We start from the raw sequence: 26,176 nt of genomic DNA, 5'->3' as shown, positions 1-26,176 counted from the left end.
GGCACTATCGTCGCATGGGAACACACACACACACACACACACGTACACAGACACATAGACAGACACACACACATACATACCAGATCGATCAAGCGCCCGACATCGATCCCCATGCAACGATATGCCTCCATGATGACAGCCACAACACTCCGCCCACGCAATTCCGCCCACGGACTTCCTCCCGCTTACCCGCACTTCCTGCTGCAGCGGTTTCTCCACCCATAACCGCAATCAAACCCGCAGATATTTTTTGATCTGTGGGTTTCACAGCGGGTTTGACCCTCACAACGGAGGTCTATGTGTGAAGAACCGCTGCAGTTCCGAACAACGAAGTGATAGGCCACGTTCACACTTTGCGGCCTGCTCTGCGGGTTAATCCCGCAGCGGAATTGATAAATCTGCAAGGCAAAACCGCAGCGGTTATCCCTGCAGATTTATTGCGGTTTGTTCCGCGGTTTCTGCTGCGGGATTACTCCTGTACTATTGATCTATTGATGCTGCATATGCAGCAATATGCAGCATCAATAGTAATGTAAAAAATAAATAAAATTGGTTATACTCACCCTCCGATGTCCGGATCTCCTCTCTGCTGCAGGCGGCTGTGTCGACAAGGACCTTCGTGACGTCACGGTCATGTGACCGCGGCGTCATCACAGTCATGTGACCGCGACGTCACCACAGGTCCTTCTCGGCACAGCAACTGAGACCGGACGCCGCGGGCAGCGCTGAGAGGTGAGTATAGCATCATTTTTTATTATAATTCTTATTTTTACACCAAAATATGGTCCCCAGGGCCTGGAGGAGAGTCTCCTCTCCTCCACCCCGGGTACCATCTGCACATTATCCGCTTAACTTCCCACAACGTGGGCACAGCCCCATGCGGAAAGTGAGTGGATCAATGCATTTCTATGGGTGCAGAATCGCTGCGATTCTGCACCAAGAAGTGACATGCTCCTTCTTTTTTTCCGCAGAAAACCCGCGCGGCTTTTTCCGCGGAAATCCGCAGCGTGGCCACAGCGGGTTGTGTTTTCCATAGTGTAACATTGTACTGTACCCTGCATGGAAAACTGCTGCGGATCCGCAGTGTCAAATCCGCTGTGGATCCGCGGCAAAACCCGAAAAGTGTGAACATAGCCATATGCTGTGGGTTTTAAACCGCTGCGTTTCTGCGCGGGTTTTCCCGCAGCGTGTGCACAGCGGTTTGCGGTTTACATAATTTTACATGTTAATGTAAACGCTATGGAAACCGCAGCGGACCCGCAGCGGCAAAATCAACGCGGGTCCGCGGTAAAAACCGCAAAGTCTGAACATGGCCTTAGTATGCAATATTTACCTGTCCCGTTCCAACAATGCGCGATGCCCTGTCCTCCACATCCTCTGCCTGTGACGTTCAGTTCATAGGGCGCCCGCCCTGTGACTGAACAGTCACAGGCAGAGGACACGGAACATGTAGTGGCACGCAGATGTGGAACGTGGGACAGGTTAACATTGCAAGTCCCGGGGCAATTAACTATCAGCTCCTACAGCTACTACAGCACCTGACCCCAACAGGGCGCCGGTGTCCCCGCCTGCTCAGGCCACCAGCACTCGGCGCCCAGCACAGCCACGCACGGCCTGCCGCACTCATCACAGCCGCCCGCACTCAGCAACGTCACCCGCACTCAGCACCGCCGCACTCGGTCACTAGAGCCTGAGAGAGAAAGATTTTAACAACATATGGCAGAATGTAAACAGTAACAGTCAGAATGGGTGCAGCACATTACCACGGAATGGGAGCGCAGAATGGGAGCAGCACATGGCAGGATGGGGACGCAGGATGGAGCATCATATGACAGGATGGGGGCGCAGGATGGGAGCACATGGCAGGATGGGGGCACAGGATGGGTCAGCACATCACAAGATTAGAGAGCAAGATGGGAGTAGCACATACCAGGAATGGAGACCATATACCTATAAAAATGCCCGCCAATCCGGCGTACATCGTGTTCAATAGCTAATATATATATATATATATATATAAATATATATTTATATATATATACATTTACATTAATAGATAAACAATGTAATATCTATCTTTTATATGACATCTATATTCCTATCTACAATATTTCTAAATTTTTATTATTGATTTTATTTATTATTTTTTAAACATTTTCCTCTTGTTTATATTTTTCAGGTCACTACACAATACTGAGAATGCCATCTTGCATTGTTAATGGATGTGTTTTCAAACCTGGCAGGCCTGACCAGGCTGACCGTCCAATTTTACACAATTTTCCAAAGGATATAGTAATCATAAAGGAATGGCTTAGTGCAATGGGTCAGGAATTTGAAAATATAGATGTCTTATCCCAAAAAATTTTTGAAGGGAAAAAAAAAAACTCCTACAGATTATGTTCGAGTCACTTTGATTCTGATTCTTATATTGTGGATCAGCGAGGAAGAAGATTGCGACCGGGTGCAATACCTTCCATATTCCCTGTGTTAACACAGGGCGAAAATGTTATTTCTGAAAGTTTAGGAAGGAAGAAATTGCGGAAAAGGCAACGTCAACAACTTCTACCAACACTGTGTCACATGATATTGCTGACTGTGCTTCTACACATAGTTCTAACACATCAGAATCCATTTCTAACGCCAGTGTAAACGTGACTGTTGACTCTTCGTGTTCGGATGTTAGTGGTAAAAAGTATGTTAGCTTCGGCATACAGACAGATTTTTCTTTGGAAAATTCTACTATATCATACAGTAACAAATTAGATATAACAGCTCCTCCTCAACTACCTCAAAATGTGGACTATGCCACTCCAGCAAAGGTTCAACTTGCTATATGTACTCAAGATCACGAAAATGATTTCAGTTCCCCACTAAAGAAAAAACCAACTTTGTCTCACAAAAATAAAAAAAAATTAGATTTTGAAAAAGATTTCTTTGGAGGAAGTTCTACGCTATCACCTTTAACAAGTTTGACCCAAAATGAAGACACAGTGTTGGAAGAATTTTCTAAAAGCATGGATGATAGTGTGTCAGATGAAGATGATTCTGAATATATTCCACATTTTTCCAGTTTTAATGCATCTGAGGTCTGCACTTTGAACTCTAGTAGTGGAGTTGATAATTTCCCTATCATAGCCGATGACAACATAACAAGTCTAAAAGAAACTGTTGCTGATCGAAAACTCCTTGTTTTTGAGTCCTGTTTGGATATTCTAATTAAAAAAGTTAAATGTCAGTATAAATACGGTTGCAACCATACAGTTATTTCATTCAAAAAAGAAATTGATGGTTGCAGCATCACAGTTACTGGATATTGTACTTTTGGACACAAGTTCAAAATTTTTAATTCACAGCCCAAAATTGGAAATTATGCTGCAGGAAACATTTTGATGGCTTCATCTATTCTTTTTAGTGGACTAAATTTTGAAAAAGTGAAAGAACTCTTTAATATATTGGGATTGCTGTCCATCTCATCCAAAACTTTTCATAGGTACCAAAGTAAGTTCCTTTTCCCGGCCATTGATCTTGCATGGAAAGAAGATCAAGAAAAAAATCGAAATGAACTTAGAGGGAAGAGCTTAGCCATTTCTGGTGATGGACAGTGTGACAGCCCGGGGCACAGTGCTAAATACTGTGTGTACACAATGATGGACACAATAACGGATAAGATTCTTGACTTTGAAGTTGTCCAACGTTCACAATGTAGTTCATCGGTTGCTATGGAGAAATTTGGTTTCAATATAACCATGAATCGTTTGTTAAATTCAGGTTTGCACGTCAAAATTTTTGCCTCTGATCGTCATGTAGGGATACGGAAAAAAATGCGCGAAGATTATGCTAACATCAACCATCAGTTTGATGTTTGGCACTATGCGAAATCCATTAAAAAGAAGCTCCAAAAAGCAAGTCATCCGAAGCTATGCAAGGAAATCATTCCATGGATAGACAAAATAGCATTACACTTTTGGTGGTGTATCAAAACGTGTGACAATCAAAAAGAATTGCTTGAAGAGAAATGGCTTTCCTGCTTGGAACACATTACCAACAACCATCAGTGGGAAGGCAGGCTTTACAAACAATGCAGCCATGAATCTATTTTTCAGTCAGATGAAGAGGGGCGGATACTCTGGTTAAAAAAAGGAACACCGCCATTCCTAAAGATCAAGGACATTGTATCTAGCAAACAGTTACTAAACGACTTGCCGCACTTGGTGCTTAATTGTCACACTGGTTCACTTGAAAATTTTCATAGCCTTGCCTTGAAGTACAGGACCAAGCGCATACATTTCGGTATCGATGCAATGGAGGCACGGACAAAGCTTGCAGTGTTGACACACAACTGTAATGTGGGTAGACCGATAGCAACAGTCAAAGTTCAAAAACACAATACAGAGTCAGTTGGAACAAAACGGACAAAGTTAGTTTTTCCAAAGGGAAATTCAAGGTGGATCGTTAGAGATGTATTTGAAAAAGTCAATATTGAATATCTTGAAGAAATGTGTGTCACAGTATTGCAGCTTGTAAATGGTGACATACAATCAACATGGATGTCGAGAGCTCCCACACTTCCCAGAAATCTCTGCAACTTAGAGCGACCACAAAAGGAAGACATTAAACGAAGACGTATTGCAAGATTCAAATAGAATTAACATTAAAAATTACACTTTAAGAATTTTTATTGTTTATAAAAAAGCGATGGAAAACAAAGTAATGATACATTATAAAAAAATATACATTAACATGTTATTTTATCCCAAGTTGTTTAATTAATAAAAAATTATTGTTTAATAATAACTTTTTGTTTTGATGATTATTTATACAACATTGTGTTATGCACCACCTAGAGGCAGACTCTACAGCAAGAGCCATCCGCCGCCACAATAACATCATTACTATTAGTCAGACAACACATAGCAAGATTATGTATCACTATAAGTTGGCACAATACAAAGGCATCGGCTGTTCTACAATAGGCATTTTCACGTAGTATATTGAACAGCCCACGTACCAGATTGCACAGACAATTACTATTTAGCAAAGGTAAGTATGATATTGAACATGGACATAATATATTGCCCAGAAACGTAGCTTTTATGAAACACACTTATCTGTGGTCACAGGTACTTACTATCTTGAACTTGAGGACATATTATATTGCACAGCCATGTAGTATTATGAATAACGACATAGTATGCAGTCCCGAGCAACTTATTATATTTCTTAGTGATATAGTATTTTGAACACCGACTTAGTATCTATACACGACACGTATTATAGTGCACAGCCACATATGTCAAAGATTAATAACTACAAAATAAATATAACGACATAACGACCCAAGGGCCACTTTTTGGTTAACATACTCAACATTCTCGTTTCTTCTTCTCAGCGTATAAACGCCTCCTCATATACAATGGCGCTGCACCGATGGGCGCACGGCTGCCTACATCTTTCGTTCGTTCTCTGTATACATTGCGAAAACACACAGTTGACCGCTAAGTCTTAAGTGAAATTTCTCAATGCATTGCAAGGAAATGAAGATGGTCATAGAAAAAATAAAATAAACGCACAGAGGATGCCGAGTATAGCATCAACTGTAAAAAAAAAAGCCGGATTACTCACCGGTAATGCTCTTTTAATGAGTCCACGACAGCACCCCACATGAGAGAGAGGGATCCGCCCCATAGGAACAGGAAACCTACAGAATAAAAGGAGGCGGTCCCCTCTCCTCCTCAGTTTAGTTTACAGAGTACAAAAAGGGAACCGCAAAAGCTTTAGTATTAATTCTTATTCAGCAAAATATCTTAAACTCTATACAACCATTATTTGTGAATTTAAAAGGAAGAGCTGTGCATAACTTAGGGAGGGTAGTAAATGGGTGCTGTCGTGGACTCATTAAAAGAGCATTACCGGTGAGTAATCCGGCTTTTTACCCTTCGCCACGACAGCACCCCACATGAGAGATTTTCAGAGATTCATTATTTGGGTGGGATTACTGTATTAAGAACAGCTCTACCAAAGGTCAGATCAGAAGATGTAGATAGATCAAGTCTATAATGGTTGTAAAAGGTAGAAGGTGTAGACCAAGTTGCGGCCTTACATATTAAATGGATCGGTACGTCCGCTTGTTCCGCCCAGGAGGAAGCCATGGCTCGTGTCGAGTGCGCTTTAATACCCACTGGAGGAATCTCGCCTTTTGATGTATAGGCCAAGCAGATAGCATCTCTGATCCATCGAGATATGGTAGCTCTCGTGACCCCATGTCCTTTCTTGTGGCCCTGAAAGGAGATAAACAGAGCCCTACTCTCCCTCCATGTCTGACACCTTTCTATATAGGTCAGGATGGCTCTTCTGACATCTAAGGTGTGGAATTTATGCTCTTCTGGAGTTACAGGTGGATCAAAAAAGGAAGGGAGAAATATCTCTTGGGACCTGTGGTAGGTGGACGCTACCTTAGGGAGGTATGAGGGGTCTGGTTTTAGGACTATCCGATCCTGGAATATCAGTAAGAAGGGTGGGTCTACTGATAGGGCCTGGATGTCGCTAACCCGTCTAGCTGAGGTTAGGGCTACCAAGAGGGCTACTTTATATGTCAGGATTTTTAAAGGTATTGAATCTAGTGGCTCAAATGGGGAGCTAGTTAAAGCCTCTAGCACTAGATTTAAATCCCACGGGGGTAGACGGGGGATATGGACCGGTTTACTACGTTCACAAGATTTTATGAATCTGGAGATCCACCTATTAGCTGCTATATTGCATCCATATAGGGCTCCTAATGCCGAGACCTGAACTCTCAAGGTATTTACAGATAATCCTAACTCTCGGCCTTTCTGCAAGAACTCTAAAATAGGTGTGATTGGAACTTGCTTAGTGAACGGTACTGCGTGAAAGTCTAAAAATTTATTCCATACCCTACTATATATTAGGGTGGTAGATCTTTTCCTGCTCAATAAGAGGGTGTTAACTAGTTCTGCTGAGAACCCTCTTGATCTTAGTAGTTGCCTCTCAAATTCCACGCCGTCAAGTGAAGACCTTTCACTTGCGGGTGGAAAAAGGGGCCTTGGGACAGCAGTTCCTTGTCTGATGGGAGGATCCATGGATCGCATAGGCACATGGTCTGGAGACAAGAGAACCATGGTCTTTTCGGCCAGAATGGTGCAATGAGGATCACTCTTGCTTGTTCTCTCCTGATTTTTCTGATCACTAGAGGAATCAGAGACATTGGAGGAAAGGCATATGCCAGCTGGAACCTCCAAGGATGGTGGAGAGAGTCCAACATATCTGGGTGATCCATGACGTTCAGGGAAGCGAACCTTTTTACTTGCCGGTTGTCTCTTGTGGCAAATAGGTCGATTTGTGGTATCCCCCATGACTCTGTTACCACACTGAATATGGATCTGTTTAAGGTCCATTCCCCTTGACGTAGCTCGTTTCGGCTGAGGTAGTCTGCCCTGATGTTTTCTACACCTCTGATATGCAGGGCTGTTAGGGATGTTAGATGAGTCTCTGCCAGCTGAAAGATGTCTGCAGCTATGGTCATTAGACTTCCTGATCTTGTGCCACCCTGACGATTCACATATGCCACTGTGGTGGAATTGTCCGAGTAAATTCTTACATCTGCTCCTTGAATCTGCGGAAGAAAGTGATTTAAGGCACATTCTACCGCTTTTAACTCCTTCCAATTGGAGGAACATGACAATTCTGCCTGGTCCCAAGTATCTTGGGCCAGACTGTTTTTCATATGTGCTCCCCACCCAATAGGGCTGGCGTCAGTGGTAATTATTTTAGACGGGTCTATTATCCATGGCACACCCTCTGAGAGGTGGTCCATGTCTAGCCACCAGGATAGTGATTCTAAGACATCTTTGGAAAGAGTTATTTTGCTTTCTAGATGTCCGTTTTTACCCTGAGCCGACAATACCTCATACTGTAATTGACGAGTATGAAATTGTGCCCATGGTACAGCAGGGATACATGATGATAATGACCCCAGTAAGGACATGCTCTTCCTTAGTGTCATGTAGGGGTTGCGTATTGCGTCTGATACCCTTGATTGTATAGTCAGTTTCTTTGCCTGGGGGAGGAAGCATCTCTGACTTACTGAGTCTAGCTGGATTCCTAGAAATGTCTGGACGGTTTCTGGATTCAGCCGGGATTTTTCGAAGTTGATGATCCAACCTAACTCCTGTAGGGACGAGATCGTATTAGATAGACGAGTTTTACACTGAAGCATGGAATTTCCCACCACTAGAAAGTCATCTAGGTAGGGTATTATCAAGGTATCTTGTTGACGTAGATGAGCCATTACTTCTAATATCACCTTAGTGAAGATGTGGGGAGCCATAGAAAGCCCAAATGGCATTGCAACATACTGAAAGTGACGAACCTGTCCTTCCAGGATGACTGCTACCCTTAGATACTTTTGATGTTCCGGATGTATGGGAAGATGATAATAAGCATCCTTTAAGTCTATTCCGGCCATGACACACCTAGGAAACAAGAGTTTTATGGTTGAACTAATAGATTCCATTTTGAAGGTATGATTACGCAGGAAGGCATTTAACCTCTTGAGGTTTATGATGGTTCTAAATGAACCATCAGGCTTATTGATCAAGAATAAAGGGGAATAGAACCCCCTCCCTTCTTGGTCTTGGGGAACTTCTATCAGGACTTTTTTAGACAGAAGAGATAGGATCTCTGATTCCAGAGCCCTTTGTTGGTCTTGACCTTTTGGAGATGTTACTATAAAGGAATCCCAATTTTAGGCCGTATTGTACAATGTCCAGAATCCACTGGCTGGATGTTATTTGTTCCCATCTGGGGAAGAAGAATTTCAATCTGCCGCCTACCTCCTGGTTAGCGGTATTTGCGTTTCGGGTTATGGGACCCGCTAAAAAAGGCACCTTTTTGCTTCGGGTCCTTCGATTCCCATCGCTCCCTTTGTTCGAACGGCTTGTTCCTGGTAAAGGGACGTCTTTTGAAGGCTCTCCTGTAGGATGGAAGATACTGGTTAGGGAAGCCTTTTTTCCTTTCACCTGCTTTACTTAGGAGCTCATCCAGTGCTTTTCCGAAAAGGAACTCACCCTGGCAGGGGATCGCACAAAGTTTTGCTTTGGCCTGTGCGTCCCCTTTCCAGTTCTTTAGCCAGAGTGCTCGCCGGGCTGTGTTCACTAGGCCGGCTGACCTGGCTGCTAGGCGTAGCGAGTCCACAGAGGCATCAGCCAGGAATGCTACTGCTTCTTTGATTAGAGGGAATTTCGGCAGGATTGACTCTCTCGAAGTTCTACCTCTAATCTGTTCCTCCAATTGCTCCATCCACACTAGCAGTGACCTTGCAGTGCAGGTGCTGGATATGGCGGGTCTGAACGCCCCCGTGTTGGCTTCCCACGACCTTTTTAGTAAAGCTTCCGCTTTACGATCCAGCGGGTCTGTCAGGACTCCTGAATCTTCCACCGGTAAGACCGACTGTTTGGTTGTGGAGGCTACAGCGGCATCCACCTTCGGCACCTTTGACCAGGTATTTAGTTCCTCGTCACTGAAGGGATAGCGTCTTTTAGAGGATGATGGTAAAAAACCTCTATTTTGCTTATCCCACTCTTTTTTTACTATTTCTTTAATAGTTTTTATGACGGGGAAGGACCTACGTTTTTTCTGTCCTAACCCCGCGAACATGATGTCCTGAGCCGTTTTACTTCCTTTCTCCTCTGAGCACCCCATCGTGCTTCTGACCGATTTTATTAAATTGTCCACACTGCTGTTGGGAAGACAAAGTCCCCCTTCAGCCTCGGATGAGCTCGGCTGGGATTCCGCTTCGTCTGAGGATATACATACGTCCTCTGACTGTGAACTGCCCGGAGATTTGGACCTACTAGGCTGACGGGTACTGGTAGTACTAGTCTGCGCCAACCCCTGCATTTCTTCCCGGATTATAGCTCGGACATCTGACGGAGTCATTATGTTTTCCTGTCGTAAGGTTTGCACGATACACTCCGAACATAGTTTTTTGACATAATCATCCGGGAGGGGCTGTGTACATAAAGCACATTCCTTGTGCTTGGACTTGTGTGTCCTTTTCTTAGTCTAGGAAGGATACAGGAGGAACATATATCAGCATATAGGAAGAGACTCTTTCAAAAACTCACCCAGTGAAGCTGACAGGTACCGGTTCTGGAGGCGGATTTCGTTTGGTGGTAGAACCCTTCCCTGGAGGTCGATCACCACTCTTTGTGCTGCTCCTAGCGCTCCTCTCCTTGCTAGGAGAACGCTGTTGCACTGCGGGCAAGTGCGCATCGTCGGCCGGTGAAGCCATCTTACACACACCGGCCCGACGCTAGCGCTGCATTTTTAAAACTGCCGCCCATTCTCCTGCCTCCCCGGACCAACCCGGAAGTGCTCCAGCGACTTCCGGGTTAGACGCGCCGCTCTTACTCACCATGCGGCGGCTAGGGATATTAAGCCGGCCGCTGCAGCGCGCGCGTCCTCACGGTGCCGGGCGGACCCACGGTGACCGGACCCGGACCGTGGATGTTTGGCCAGACGAGGGGGGAGGCTGCAAGCAGGGGCTCCCCCGCCGCTGCTTCTGGAACCGCAGCCCCTGCCGTTCCCACAGACACCGACGCAGGCGGGTGCATGGCCCAGGGATCCTCTTCATCTGTAGGTAAGCCGGGTCCCTGTAGGAACAGGAAACCTAAACTGAGGAGGAGAGGGGACCGCCTCCTTTTATTCTGTAGGTTTCCTGTTCCTATGGGGCGGATCCCTCTCTCTCATGTGGGGTGCTGTCGTGGCGAAGGGTAAAAAACACCCTACAGTGTCCGTCAGGTACCTCGACGATTGCTTCTGTGTCAGTGCCGGCCGTAAAGCGCGTCACAGCTGTGATGTCAACGCTGTGCTCTGCTGTCACTTTACGGCCAGCACTCAATCACTGCGGGAAGCGGACGGCGAGGGACCTGACGGACAACAGAATGTGAGTACGTACTGTTTGTTTTTTTGTTCATTTTCAGTGATAACCAGGGTAAACATCTGGTTACTAAGAGCGGCCCTGCGCTTAGTAACCGTATATTTTCCATGGTTACAAGCAAACACATCGCTGTATCGGTGTAACACACACCGATCCAGTGATGACAGCGTGAGATCCAGCAAAGAAACTAAGTTTCAAACGATCTGCTACGATGTACGATTCTCAGCTGGGTGCCTGATCGTAGTAGCGTGTCACACATTCAGCGAGATCTTATGGATATCGCTGCAACGTCACGGATCGTGCCGTCGTAGCTATACAAGTGCCAATGTGAAACGGTACCCTAACCCTTGCCATAATCAGAACCCTAGAACTAACCCTAGCCCTAACCCTACCCCTAACCCTAGCACTAACCCTAACCCTAGCCCTAATGGCAAAATGTTAAAAATTAAATAATTTCAAAACTTGTTTTTTAATTCAAAACTATGGTGTTGATTAAGGGGGGTTTGATTAACCTTTATAGCGTATAACTTCCACACAGAAAGTTATATATATTATCTAAAAATATATTACTGGTGTTAACATTAACTCAAATAAACTGTTATTGAATTTTCAAAATTTATTCAACAGCTAACCACAAAAACATATATAATTACACAAAAACTTTTATAAATATAAAACAAGAATTCCAAATTGGCAAAATTCCCCCCACAACGGTTGAGGCTAAAAAAATCAAATATAATATTCCACACTTGGACTTATCTGTTATACTAAAGGTGTTACATTCCAATTTTTTTATTTATTTATTTTTTTTAAAAAATTTGTAAAGAAAAAATAACAATATTTAAATGTTTCAAATTAAGAATTGTCCAACCGTTGAAAAAAAAAATTAGGGTAGAATACTAAATTCAGCGGGGGTATAATTGTGTAACTTGAAACCCATGTATTCTTCTTTGTCATCAGGAAAAGCTTCACGGACCAATTTGACAACACAGGAGGGTATTGGTCTTCGGTTGCCTTTACCAAGTAAGCCATGGATCCAGGCCGTAAATGCTCGATAAGCTGTCTTTCTTTTTAGGCTAGAAGAAAGTGTTGGAAAGACATTAGAAATTGATAAAAACCTTCACTTTTAAAAATTACACATATAATGAATCTAATTTTTATTGTGACTAAACTAAAAAGTTTATTTGTAAACTGATTACGGGTGAACTTAATTGACAGGACAATGTGCGACACTAAAGTCTTGGTCCATAATTTTTCAGTGTATCTTTAAAGACACAATATGTGTGTGTGTTGGTTGACCGTCTTTAATTATATTGTATATTGCCATATTTGGGTGGTTAGATCAAATTATCTGTTGACGTCTATACATGTACATTTTCAAATAATTGTCTGATGGCTGCATGTCACCTTTGCAGAGATGTTTAAGTGACTATGGTCTGATATGCAATAACTAGTGTTGAGCATTCCGATACCGCAAGTATCGGGTATCGGCCGATACTTGCGGTATCGGAATTCCGATACCGGGATTCCGATACTTGCCGCGTATCGGATACCGGAATCGGAAGTTCCAAGATTCAAAATGCAGAAATTCAGCCAATGAGAATGATTCCAAGTGTGGGCACATCCTGTTTAGCATGGAGGGCATGAAACTACTGGCAAGGCTGTGATTGGCTGCTGAAATGATGTCATGATGCAGTTTAAAAGTCGCTGGCGCCATTTTGCGATCACTCTGCTGTGAATTCAGTTAGTGACAGGACGCTGTTTGCTGACTGAGGGACAGTTTAGAGATAGCGATTTGCTTCTTTGTGCTTTCCAAAGGCTAATTTAGCAACCGCTGTGTTCACCTACTATTCACCTTGCTTTTGCCTTGTAGCGCTGTTTTCACAGCGATCTGCAAGGTCTGTGTGTGTGTGTGTGTGTGCAGCCCACTCTCTAGTCTGAGTGCAGCCACATAGGCCATCCATAGCTGGTTGTATTCAGTTCAGGGAGGGTGGTTCATTGCCTCATACTGTTCTTTTTTTTTTTTTTTTCAAGTAGTGTAGTTTGCTGCTAATTTATTCAAAAAAATCCTATTAGTGTCTTTCCACCCGTCTCCAGCTAATTTGTGGAAAAACACTACATAGGATAACGTAGAGGAGGGTTTTTGGGCCTTGCAGCGCCGTTTACGGCTGTCTGCACGGTCTCCGTGTGATTGCAGCTCGCCCTGTAGTCTGTGAGCAGCCATAGCCTGGTTGTCTCCAGCTCAGGGTTGTTCACTGCGTCATACCGCCAAATCAATTTTCATTTTGTTTTAAGTAGTGCAGGCTGCTGCACATTTTTTCAAAAAATTCCTATTAGTGTCTTTCCACCCGTCTCCAGCTAATTTGTGGAAAAACACTACATAGGATAACTTAGAGAAGGGTTTTTGGGCCTTGCAGCGCCGTTTACGGCTGTCTGCACGGTCTCCGTGTGACTGCAGCTCGCCCTGTAGTCTGTGAGCAGCCATAGCCTGGTTGTCTCCAGCTCAGGGTTGTTCACTGCGTCATACCGCCAAATCAATTTTCATTTTGTTTTAAGTAGTGCAGGCTGCTGCACATTTTTTCAAAAAATTCCTATTAGTGTCTTTCCACCCGTCTCCAGCTAATTTGTGGAAAAACACTACATAGGATAACGTAGAGGAGGGTTTTTGGGCCTTGCAGCGCCGTTTACGGCTGTCTGCACGGTCTCCGTGTGACTGCAGCTCGCCCTGTAGTCTGTGAGCAGCCATAGCCTGGTTGTCTCCAGCTCAGGGTTCTTCACTGCGTCATACCGCCAAATCAATTTTCATTTTGTTTTAAGTAGTGCAGGCTGCTGCACATTTTTTCAAAAAAATCCTATTAGTGTCTTTCCACCCGTCTCCAGCTAACTTGTGGAAAAACACTACATAGGATAACGTAGAGGAGGGTTTTTGGGCCTTGCAGCGCCGTTTACGTCTGTCTGCACGGTCTCCGTGTGACTGCAGCTCTATCCGTTGTCAGTTCAGCCCCCAAAAAATAAATAAATAATAAAGTTCACCAAACACACCAGTTACACCACTTTACATTTGTGTAGGCCACATTAGCTCATATTAAAGTCTAGTCCACACTTTAGAAAATTAGTGTTTCTTATACCTGTTAGGAGGAGTTGCTCAGGAATAAGCACACAAAGCCGTTAGTACTTTTCTGCTTATCTTTATCAGTCAATCAAGATGAAGAAGGCAGTGAGTAAGGCACGTGGGCGTGGGCGCGGAGCAGGGAGGGGACGTGGGGATTCTGTGCCTGCTGCGGGCACCGGTGACTCATCAGCACCCACTTTCACCAGGCAACAGTCGTTCATGCGCAGCTTTGTGTCAGAGCGCCGTACACCGCTGCTGCGTGAAGACCAAATTGAAGCCGTTGTCGGATGGATGGCAGCTAATGCATCAACTTCAATTAGTGCCACATCCTCTCAGACACAGAGCACTGGAGAGCAGCCATCTGTCTCTTCACCACCTGCCAAATTGCCCAGGCAGACAGAGAGCCCAGGACAGGAGCCGTCTCTACTTCTGTTCTCTGAATCTCTTGGCTTGGAAACAGGGGGCCAGCCAAGCAGCATTGGAGAAATGGAAGAAGAGGCAGGGTGCAGTGATGCCCAACAGCTTTTTCTCTCTTCCTCTGAAGAGGCGGGTGGGCCAGTGGCTCCGGTCACCACATCGCAGGCCGCATCAGCTGATGATGACACTCAGGTGCCACTTACTGGTGCGTGCTCTGCTGCTGAGACTACCCAGGAGGAGCAGTTGGGGGCAGAGGGTAGTGTAGATGATGAGGTCCTTGACCCATCTTGGCGTGAGGGACAGGAAGGTGGTGGGAGCAGCTCTGAGGAAGAGATTCCCCGTACGGCCCAAAGAGGGAGAGGGAGGGGGAAGACTGCGGATCCTGCAGCCTCCGCTTTGGCACCCGTTAGGAGCATGTCTCTTCCAAAAGCCAAAAAGGGCGCTCCCAAGACTTGCAGTGCCTGGTCCTTTTTTGACACAGTTGCAGATGACATTTGCTATGTCAGATGCAAGGTGTGTCATCAAAAAGTCAAAAGAGGTCGAAATGTCAGCAACCTCAATACCTCCAACATGTGGAAACATGTGCGCAACAGGCACCCGGCGGAGTTAGAAAAACACACTGAAGAGCTAGGCCAACCAACAGCGGCAGCTACCACCTCTTCAGCTCGTGTTGCCTCTTCCTCTAGCTCACACGCAGCTGGTTCGGCTTCCTCCCAGGATCGCCGTGGAAGAACCTCTGGCCCTGTTGTCCAGAGACCCGCTGTAATTCCACCCGCAGCACCACTTTCCCAGTCATCCACACACTCCCAGCCCAGTCTACAGCCATCGGTAGTACAGGCATGGGAGAAAAGGCGGCCTTTCTCGTCAAACCACCCACGAGCACAGGCTCTGACTGCAGGCATTGCCAAACTTCTGTCACTGGAAATGCTGTCATTCAGGCTGGTGGAGACTGACAGCTTCCGTGACTTGATGTCATTGGCAATCCCACAGTACAATGTGCCCAGCCGCTTTTACTTCAGCAGGCAAGCCGTCCCTGCCCTGCACAAGCATGTGGAGGGACACATAAAACACGCGCTACTGAACGCCGTCAGTAGCAAGGTCCACCTCACCACCGATGCGTGGACCAGTCAACATGGACAGGGGCGATACCTTTCCCTCACTGCCCATTGGGTTAATGTCATTGAGCCGGGTACAGACCGTGTGAGTGGCGCAGGACGTGTCCTGCCCACTCCAAGGATTGCAGGAATCCATTCTGTACGCATTGACTCCTCCTCTTACACCAGTTCCTCAGAATCATCGCTGCAGGAGCCGTCACAGTCCACCTCCACATGGACCCGTGATGAACGTGTACCTGTTACGACCGACATGAGCACAGCCGTGGCCAAACGTCAACAGGCCGTCTTGAAATTAATTTTTTTGGGGAATCGTAGCCACACAGCGCAGGAGCTCTGGAATGCCATCAAGCAGGAGAGCGATGTGTGGTTTGTGCCAGCGAATCTCCAGCCAGGCATGGTAGTGTGTGATAATGGCCGAAATCTGGTGGCAGCTCTGGGCCTCGGCAACCTCACTCACATCCCATGTCTGGCACATGTGCTCAATTTGGTCGTGCAGAGCTTTTTGAGGGACTATCCGGATCTTGATGCACTGCTGCACAAGGTCCGCCTAGAGTGTGCTCACTTGCGGCGTTCCAGCACGGCAAAAGCGCGCATTGCGGCTCTGCAGCGCCGACACCGCCTGCCGGAACATCGCATCATATGTGACCTACCTACCAGGTGGAATTCCACGTTACATATGTTGGAGCGGTTGTGTGAGCAGCAGCAAGCTGTAATGGAGTACCAGCTGCTTCAGGCGCAAAGAAGTCGCACTCAGCGCCGTACAGACTTCACAACCACAGAGTGGGCCACTATGAATGACGTCTGCCAGGTTTTGCGTCCCTTTGATTATTCCACGCGGATGGCGAGTGCAGATGATGCACTAGTCAGCATGACTGTCCCCCTTATCTGCCTGCTTGAAAAATCACTGCAAGCGCTAAGGGATGATGTTGTGGAAGAGGTGGAGGATGAGGATTCACCATTTCCATCATCTTCTGGACAGTCAGCGCCACGTGGTTCCTCACAAACGCGTAGGCAGGGGACAGTTTGTGAGGAGGATGAGGAGGAGTCAATGGAGGAGGAAGACATCCGTCCAGAGGAGGGAGTTACCGAATTGTCCAGTACTCAGTGTGTACAGCGAGGGTGGGGTGATGACGAGCGGGCAGATATCACGCCTCCAGCAGGGGACAGCGTTTCTTGGGCAGTTGGCAGTCTGCAGCACATGGTGGATTACATGCTGCAGTGCCCGAGAAACGACCGCCGCATCGCCCACATTCTCAACATGTCTGATTATTGGGTGTTCACCCTCCTCGATCCTCGCTACCGGGACAACGTAGAAAGCCTCATCACACCGTTGAACCGGGAGCGAAAAATGCGGGAGTACCAAGACACACTGGTCAATTCCATCATCTTCTCCATTCCAACTGAGAGAAGTGCTGCTAGTGCATTCCAAAGCAGCTCAGTGCGTCCAGGCAGTGGTGGAGGCTCTGCACAAAGAGGGAGCAGAAGCAGTGCCTCTGCCCAAGGCAAGACCAGTATGGCCCAACTGTGGCACAGTTTTCTGTGCCCCCCACAAAAGTCTACACCATCACAGACGGCTCCAGTCAGCAGGAGGCAACGGTTCCGTCAGATGGTGACAGACTACATGTCTTGCCCTCTTGCTGTACTCCCAGACGGCTCTTCCCCTTTCAAGTTTTGGGTCTCAAAGCTGGATACATGGCCAGAGCTAAGCCAGTATGCATTGGAGGTGCTGTCTTGCCCTGCGGCCAGTGTATTATCGGAACGTGTCTTTAGTGCTGCAGGTGGTGTACTAACTGACCGTCGCATGCGACTATCCTCCGATAACGTTGACCGGCTTACTTTCCTGAAAATGAACAAGGCCTGGATCTCGCAGGAATTTGCCACTCCTCCTCCTGATTAAATAATTAGGTCACTGTATACGTTATCCAGGTCTCCTGTTGTGTTCATCTTTCTACCACCTGAACTTAAATTCCTGGGCTCCAACACCGCCAGTTGAGGCTCAGAAGTGCCGTCTGCACAGTCAAAACATACGACCCAGTGTTCTTGGGTTTCAGTAACGTCAGCTGATCCCCAGCTGTGTAGCTGGCAATGTGTCATGCGACCGCCACGCTGACACAACAACTGAAATGTAAGGGAATCTGTCCCCCCCCCCAAGGCGTTTGTTACTGAAAGAGCCTCCTTGTGCAGCAGTAATGCTGCACAAGGAAAAGGTAGCTATTTTGGTTTAGCTCCTTGCACACGCAGAACTTAACACTTATAAAATGTGTCCACTGATACCGTAAAACCGTCCCGGAGGTGGGACTTTCCTTCGTAATATGATGCAGCACAGCCGTCATTCCTCCCCCCCCGGCGCCGCGCCCCGGCTCCTCAGCGTTGTTTGATTCCGTCCCGGAGCCTGCGCTGTTATGTTATCCCGTGGCCAGGCACACTTAGCGCTGCCCGTCTTCTGGCATCATTTGGTGTCAGGATGGCTGCGCCTGTGCGGCCGCGCTGGCCGAGGGCCCGCCTCGCAGTGTCTTCTGATTTAATCCCACTGGGGGCCTGGGATCCATGGACATGCGCAGTGCATATCTGAACCTCCACCTCTCACTCATCTCCCTACGGCTTCTTCAGACTGTTCGGTGTCACGGCCGTGGCATGCTATTAGGGACCAGCTGACACCGAACAGTCTGAAGAAGCCGTAGGGAGATGAGTGAGAGGTGGAGGTTCAGATATGCACTGCGCATGTCCATGGATCCCAGGCCCCCAGTGGGATTAAATCAGAAGACACTGCGAGGCGGGCCCTCGGCCAGCGCGGCCGCACAGGCGCAGCCAGCCTGACACCAAATGATGTCAGAAGATGGGCAGCGCTAAGTGTGCCTGGCCAAGGGATAACATAACAGCGCAGGCTCCGGGACGGAATCAAACTACGCTGAGGAGCCGGGGCACGGCGCCCGGGGGGGAGGAATGACGGCTGTGCTGCGTCATATCACGAAGGAAAGTCCCACCTCTGGGACGGTTTCACGGTTTCAGGGGACACATTTTATAAGTGTTTAGTTCTGTGTTTGCAAGGAGCATGATGAAAAGAGCCACCTTTTCCTTTTGCATCTTTTGTGCTGCACAAGCTGGCTCTTTCAGCTACAAACGCCTTAGGGGGGGGGGTTAAAGGTTCCCTTTCGACTTTCTCAGGCTTCGGCCTACATTGTGTTCCTCTGCTTTTCCACCTGTCCCTGGGCTCCAACACCGCTAGTTGTTGCCTGGTAGTGCTGTACGCACAGTCAACAGTCCCTCCTCTGTTATTGGGGTTCAGTAACGTCAGCTGTTCCCCTGCTGTGTGTGTGGCAATCCCTCCTACCTCCTCCACCTCCTCCTCCTCCACCTGTCCCTGGGCTCCAACACCGCTAGTTGTTGCCTGGTAGTGCTGTACGCACAGTCAACAGTCCCTCCTCTGTTATTGGGGTTCAGTAACGTCAGCTGTTCCCCTGCTGTGTGTGTGGCAATCCCTCCTACCTCCTCCTCCTCCACCTGTCCCTGGGCTCCAACACCGCTAGTTGTTGCCTGGTAGTGCTGTACGCACAGTCAACAGTCCCTCCTCTGTTATTGGGGTTCAGTAACGTCAGCTGTTCCCCTGCTGTGTGTGTGGCAATCCCTCCTACCTCCTCCACCTCCTCCTCCTCCACCTGTCCCTGGGCTCCAACACCGCTAGTTGTTGCCTGGTAGTGCTGTACGCACAGTCCCAACAGTCCCTCCTCTATTATTGGGGTTCAGTAACGTCAGCTGTTCCCCTGCTGTGTGTGTGGCAATCCCTCCTACCTCCTCCACCTCCTCCTCCTCCACCTGTCCCTGGGCTCCAACACCGCTAGTTGTTGCCTGGTAGTGCTGTACGCACAGTCAACAGTCCCTCCTCTGTTATTGGGGTTCAGTAACGTCAGCTGTTCCCCTGCTGTGTGTGTGGCAATCCCTCCTACCTCCTCCTCCTCCACCTGTCCCTGGGCTCCAACACCGCTAGTTGTTGCCTGGTAGTGCTGTACGCACAGTCCCAACAGTCCCTCCTCTGTTATTGGGGTTCAGTAACGTCAGCTGTTCCCCTGCTGTGTGTGTGGCAATCCCTCCTATCTCCTCCACCTCCTCCTCCTCCACCTGTCCCTGGGCTCCAACACCGCTAGTTGTTGCCTGGTAGTGCTGTACGCACAGTCCCAACAGTCCCTCCTCTGTTATTGGGGTTCAGTAACGTCAGCTGTTCCCCTGCTGTGTGTGTGGCAATCCCTCCTATCTCCTCCACCTCCTCCACCTGTCCCTGGGCTCCAACACCGCTAGTTGTTGCCTGGTAGTGCTGTACGCACAGTCAACAGTCCCTCCTCTGTTATTGGGGTTCAGTAACGTCAGCTGTTCCCCTGCTGTGTGTGTGGCAATCCCTCCTATCTCCTCCACCTCCTCCTCCTCCACCTGTCCCTGGGCTCCAACACCGCTAGTTGTTGCCTGGTAGTGCTGTACGCACAGTCCCAACAGTCCCTCCTCTGTTATTGGGGTTCAGTAACATCAGCTGTTCCCCTGCTGTGTGTGTGGCAATCCCTCCTACCTCCTCCACCTCCTCCTCCTCCACCTGTCCCTGGGCTCCAACCCCGCTAGTTGTTGCCTGGTAGTGCTGTACGCACAGTCCCAACAGTCCCTCCTCTGTTATTGGGGTTCAGTAACGTCAGCTGTTCCCCTGCTGTGTGTGTGGCAATCCCTCCTATCTCCTCCACCTCCTCCTCCTCCACCTGTCCCTGGGCTCCAACACCGCTAGTTGTTGCCTGGTAGTGCTGTACGCACAGTCAACAGTCCCTCCTCTGTTATTGGGGTTCAGTAACGTCAGCTGTTCCCCTGCTGTGTATACGGCAACGTGTACTGCGACCGCCACGCAGGCACAACAAGTTAAATTTAAGGGAACCTGTCCCCCCCCCCCCAGGCGTTTGTTACTGAAGGAGCCACCTTGTGCAGCAGTAATGATGCAAAGGGAAAAAGTGCCTCTTTTCGTGGTGCTCCTTGCACATGCTGAACCTAACACTTATGAAAAGTGTCCCCTCCTACCGTGATACCGTCCGGTAGGTGGAACTTTCCTTTGTGATGTGACGCAGCACAGCTGTCATTCTTACCCCCTTGGCGCCGTGCGCCGCCTCCTCAGCGTTGTTTGAATCAGTCCCGGAGCCTGCGCTGTTAGGTTAGCCCTTGGCCATGCACACATTTTGCGCTGCCCGTCTTCTGACATCATTTGGTGTCAGGCTGGCTGCGCCTGTGCGGCCGCGCTGGCCGAGATCCCGCCTCGTACTGTCTTCTGATTTCATCCCACTGGGGGCCTGAGATCCATGGACATGCGCAGTGCATATCTGAACCTCCACCTCTCACTCATCTCCCTACGGCTTCTTCAAACTGTGCGGTGTCAGCTGGTCCCTAATAGCATGCCACGGCCGTGACACCGCACAGTCTCTCATTGTGTTTGACACGCAGCAGCGATCTGTCTCCTGCTGTGTTATCGCTGTTCGTCGGTAGAATTACAGAACTTTATTTTGTTCTCAGGTCGGCGTGTATCATCGTGTTTGACAGCAAAAGCAACGATGCCTAGCGATGTTATACACTGGTAAGCATGTTAATTATCGGGTTACTAAGCTTGGCCCTGCAATTCTTTACCCAATGTTTACCCTGGTTACCCGGGTGCTGCAGGGGGACTTAGGCACAGTTTAAGACAGTTTCAACGAGAAAGAAGTCGTTCCCCAGATCGATGGTAGTTGGAGCAATCTTTCTGTGTGACAGCTCCCCAGCGACCTAAACAGCGACGCTGCAGCGATCGGCTCGTTGTCTACATCGCTGCATCGTCGCTGACTGTGACGGTACCTTTATTGTCCCCGGCGCTACACTCCATACTCCATGCTGGACGCTGGGTAACATGCGCCTGCATATTCCTAAAGATTCAGCGCACAAACAGTGTAAATGGGTGCGTTAATGGACCTCGTTATTCCTTTGGATTGCATACTGTTACCGCTGCTATTAACCCTGTCTGACCCTGTTTTTAATATCGATGCGGCGTATGCAGCATCAATATTGTTAAAATAGTATTAATAAAAGTAAATCAAAACACCACCCAAAAAAAATAAATATTGTAAATGTACTGTGAGTTCCCTTATCCTCATAATGTTCTTGTTCATGCATTGCGGGCTAGAAAAATGATGACGTAGCAGTCTATAGACAGCGCTACATGATATATTTGCCAAACCGCAATGCATCTTTGGGATAGGACCTTCACATATGTACTTGGATCTATCTGTGGACCATTGGACTAAGAGCATCTCTCATTACTTTATAATAGAATAATAATGGCTTTCTAGACATATGGTTCACACATTGCAATCTCTAACATGGTTTGGCTATGTGCAACGTTGTGGTTACATACACTATGTGTGGGATGTTATATAGTGCGTGTCTGTGCTAAATACAAAGTTTTGTGAAGCTATCAATAATCTACATTTTCGCAGATATACAACAATTTAGAGCCTGATTTTAAACAAGAATCACAATATTTTTTTTATTAACCCCGCCAGACAATGCCTATATAATAATTGTATTCTTTAAAAAGGATTTATAGCTAAAAAACAGACATTTTGAATAATACCATATGTTGAATTTTCAGGAACCACAGCTAGGATATGAAGAAATTTTTTTAGGTAGTTTTACATACCTCTTCATCACTTTCATAAGCTTGGTCCGATACCAATTCTGCATTTTCTAATGGAATAGTACCACTGTGTTTACTGACTTCAGTTTCAATATTTACGTTTTCTTCGCAATTACCAATATCATGTTCTTCCTCGTTAAACAAAGACTGTAAACCACAAAAAAAAATCAGTTGATAAAGGTTCAAGAAATTATGTTTTTTTATGGGGCATGAGTGTTTAGGGATCAACACATACCGTTCTCTGCAAAGCAAAACACAGAGAATGGTCGGTCAAGCCCGCAGCATGGGTGTTAGCAGACAAATTTAAAAAGTCTGAATAAGTTTCATACTGTATATTGACACTATTGTAACAATAAAATAAAGACTACCTGGATATTCATAGAATCGTCCTCCACTAAGCATTCCAACAACATGTAATTGCTTTCAATCATAAACTGTGCATCTGGTAAAGATGAAATGTCATTACCGATGGTGAAGATTTTGTAATGCACAACATGCTCTACTTCATCCTAAAATTATGTAAAGAAAAAATTGAAATGTTAAATTAGCTTTGTGGACCAATAAAATTATGATTTATAATGAGACAACAAGTCACAAGGCTAAAATTTAAAAACAAATTAACAAGAATAATATAACAATATTTTATTTATACCTGTTTATGCAGCGCCCCAGAGTCCTGGTCTTTGCAGTACTGTGGCTCCGCCACTATGGGGAGCTATGGTACGTCTGATGGCACTGAAGGAATTCATCTGACCAGGTATCACAGACACCAATACATTTCACAGTCTGGCCTCCAGGGGGAGCGAAGGGTTCTATTCACTAGGCCACTCCTCACATACTGGTAAAACTGGGGGTCAGGCAGGAAGTTAGATCAGAAAGAAAGCTACTGGGAATCGAACAGGCAACACCTTGTGGCAGAGGGTGTTGCAGGGAGAGACCAGAAGGGTCCCTGTCAGGTTTGGGACCCTGACAGAGGCCTGGCAACGAGGAAGAACGCTACGGGACCGTGCCTGCTCAGAATAGCGGCGGTGCCCTAAGAAAGGAACTGAAGCGAGATATATTGTGCTGAGTGAGAAACGAGATCAAAGCAACAAGGAGAATACCAGTAGGAGTCGTGCTGTAAGACCGAGGCAACATTCTACTGAGGCGCACAGCCGGCGGCCGGAACACCGAGGAAGTATTTATATATCTAGCTCCAAGCAATACTTCAAACCTACGGCAGGACAGTCAGTCATAGGCGGGCTGTCTCACCTAAATCACCTAAGAAGACATAGGGGGCAACCTGTGGAGAGGGGCGACTCTAGGGTCCCGGAAGAGCTCCGAGCCTACCCGTCATATGGGTGCGTCCTAACCCTAACACCGGGAGGGACGGATTAGCAGAACATCATCTAATTGAGTTGTGAGGGAACATGAGAAACAGACACAACAGTTGTGGGGACTTTCCGTAAGCACAGCATGGGAAGGACCACAACACATAGCGCAAGCAGGAAGGCACAGATTTCCACCTGCAAGGAGAACTCTGGAGGTGCCATCGGACCGGCCGGACTTGCGCAGCCTGGTTAACCGTATTCCGGACTGAGGACCCAGAGATCTTCAGTAAAGAGGTAAAGAGACTGCAACCTGGTGTCCGCGTTATTTACTGCACCGCACCACCACCATTCACCACCACCTTCCCATTGCACGCCCCCGCGCAGGCAGGGCCACAGACCGGGTCTAGCCACCGTGACAACCCCAGACCAGAGACTCAGAGGCCCGGTACCGGGTACCCCTCGGCCCTGCGGCGGCGGCGATGCGCTGCATTTATATTGTACAACTCTTTGTTAAAGGGCCACTGTCACCCCCTACAGCATTTATAAACTAAAAAAGCCACCTTGTTCATCAGTAGTGCTGCAGTCTAACAAGGTGGTTCTTTTCTTTTTTGTTTCTGTTGTTCCCACAATAAATGTATTTATTATTTAGCAGAAATAGCTTTCTTTGTACCTGTAGGTAGGTCTTCTGCCTGTCACATGCGCACAGATCATTTGCCGTCCTTGCGCTTGTGTCGTGCTCCGTTATGCGCCTGTGCGGGCAGTGCGGCCAGCATGTTGCTGAATCCCCGGCCCGCACTGTGTTATGCATTATGCACAGTGCGGTGATGGGATTCCTGGCCATGCGCACTGGGTCTGTCACACGCTGCCCTGGTCCCCCGCCTTACAGCATTGCCCGAATTTACATTTTTAATTGCCGAAGTTTTTAACAAGCACAAAGAACAACGCTGGAAGGCCTGGTGGAGCGTCTGACAAGCGCAGTGAGCATGCCCATGAATCCCAGCACCGCACTGTGCAACATGCATGTTGGGCGCTTCTAAGAGGAGGCTTCAGAACCACCTACAGGTACAAAGAGAGCTACTGCAATGTGATTTGTCTCTGTAGCGCATCGCTAGCGCATGCCATTTTGCAGGCGTGGTAGCGATGTGCCGTTCTTTTGAGACGGACAAGCATCATCCAAGGTGCGCCTGAGGTCCGTTCATTGCTCGCTCAGATCAGGGGATCTGCGATAGCGGGACTGGAGAACAAAAACCACAAAAATAAATTGCGCTGGTGCAATACGCTAGCGCTATGCGCTTAAAGAAATGCCACAATCCAATTTGAAATTTATAGAAAAACACATAACCACCAAAAAAATTTCCTAGAAATGTACTAAAACTAAACAATATTCATATAACACTCACATGGAAAAAGAAAATCAAGATGAAAATAACTGTATTGGAGGTGAAGGCAGTGAGGCCATTGGTGCAGACTGATAACAGGGATTAGACACCAGTTTAGTTTAGCCACAAACATCAATACAATATGAACCGGTGAGCGCACACTTTTTTTTATTTTTTTTATTTTTTTAGTGGGGGGGGGGGGTGGGGGTGTGTTTAAATTAACAAAATTTACTTACCATGTTTGGAAAAGTCTCCTGGTTATTGCTTGCCATAATACTGTAATCTGGAAATTAAATAAATAATGATTACCACAAATATATTATTTTTAAAATGTATCCTTTTTCTTTTTACTTAAATTTTTTAATGACAAATACTGTTATTTTTGGAAAATTACACAGCGGAAGTTTGATTATGTACATATGCATGTATGTGTGTGTATATATATATAAATATATATATATATATATTTATCTAATATATAAAGCTGAATGTGTGTGTGTGTGTATGTATGTATGTATGTATGTATGTCCGGGATTGGCATCTGAACCGTAGCAGCTACAGCCACAAAATTTTGCACAGTCACACGTCTGGACCCCGAGAGCGTCATAGGCTATGTTGTGAGGTGAAATTTTAACCCCGCGCTTTCCAATTCACCAAACAATTTTGCCCCTATCTACATAATGGGGAAAAAGTGAAAGGAAAAGTGTTGGAGGCGTCGCAGCTACAGGCACAAAATTTTGCACAGTCACACGTCTGGACCCTGAGAGCGTCAAAGCTATATTGTGAGGTGAAATTTTAACCCCGCGCTTTCCAAGTCACCAAACAATTTTGCCCCTATCTACATAATGGGGAAAAAATGAAAGGAAAAGTGTTGGAGGCAAATTAACAGCTGCCAGATGTGAACAAGGGGGACTTAAAGAATGACAGCGATGGCACCAAAGAGTATATACTGTACAGTTGCTAAGGTGGGGCCCCAACATGGGATAATCACACCACCACGGGGATATGAACACACACACAAAATGCGCCACACACTACCACGTGCTCGAACACATATACCACCCTCAGTGCACATTTCACCACACATACACCAACCTCGCCACATAAAAGTAGAAACACAAAAGTCGCCGCTCAAAACTCGCCACGCGCAAAACTCTTCACATGCAAAACTCGCCACACGTGCAAAACTCGCCACACGCAA

The sequence above is a fragment of the Ranitomeya variabilis genome, chromosome 4 (assembly GCF_051348905.1).
Source record: "Ranitomeya variabilis isolate aRanVar5 chromosome 4, aRanVar5.hap1, whole genome shotgun sequence".
NCBI classification, from domain to species: domain Eukaryota; kingdom Metazoa; phylum Chordata; class Amphibia; order Anura; family Dendrobatidae; genus Ranitomeya; species Ranitomeya variabilis.
This window is presented reverse-complemented; position numbering follows the sequence as displayed.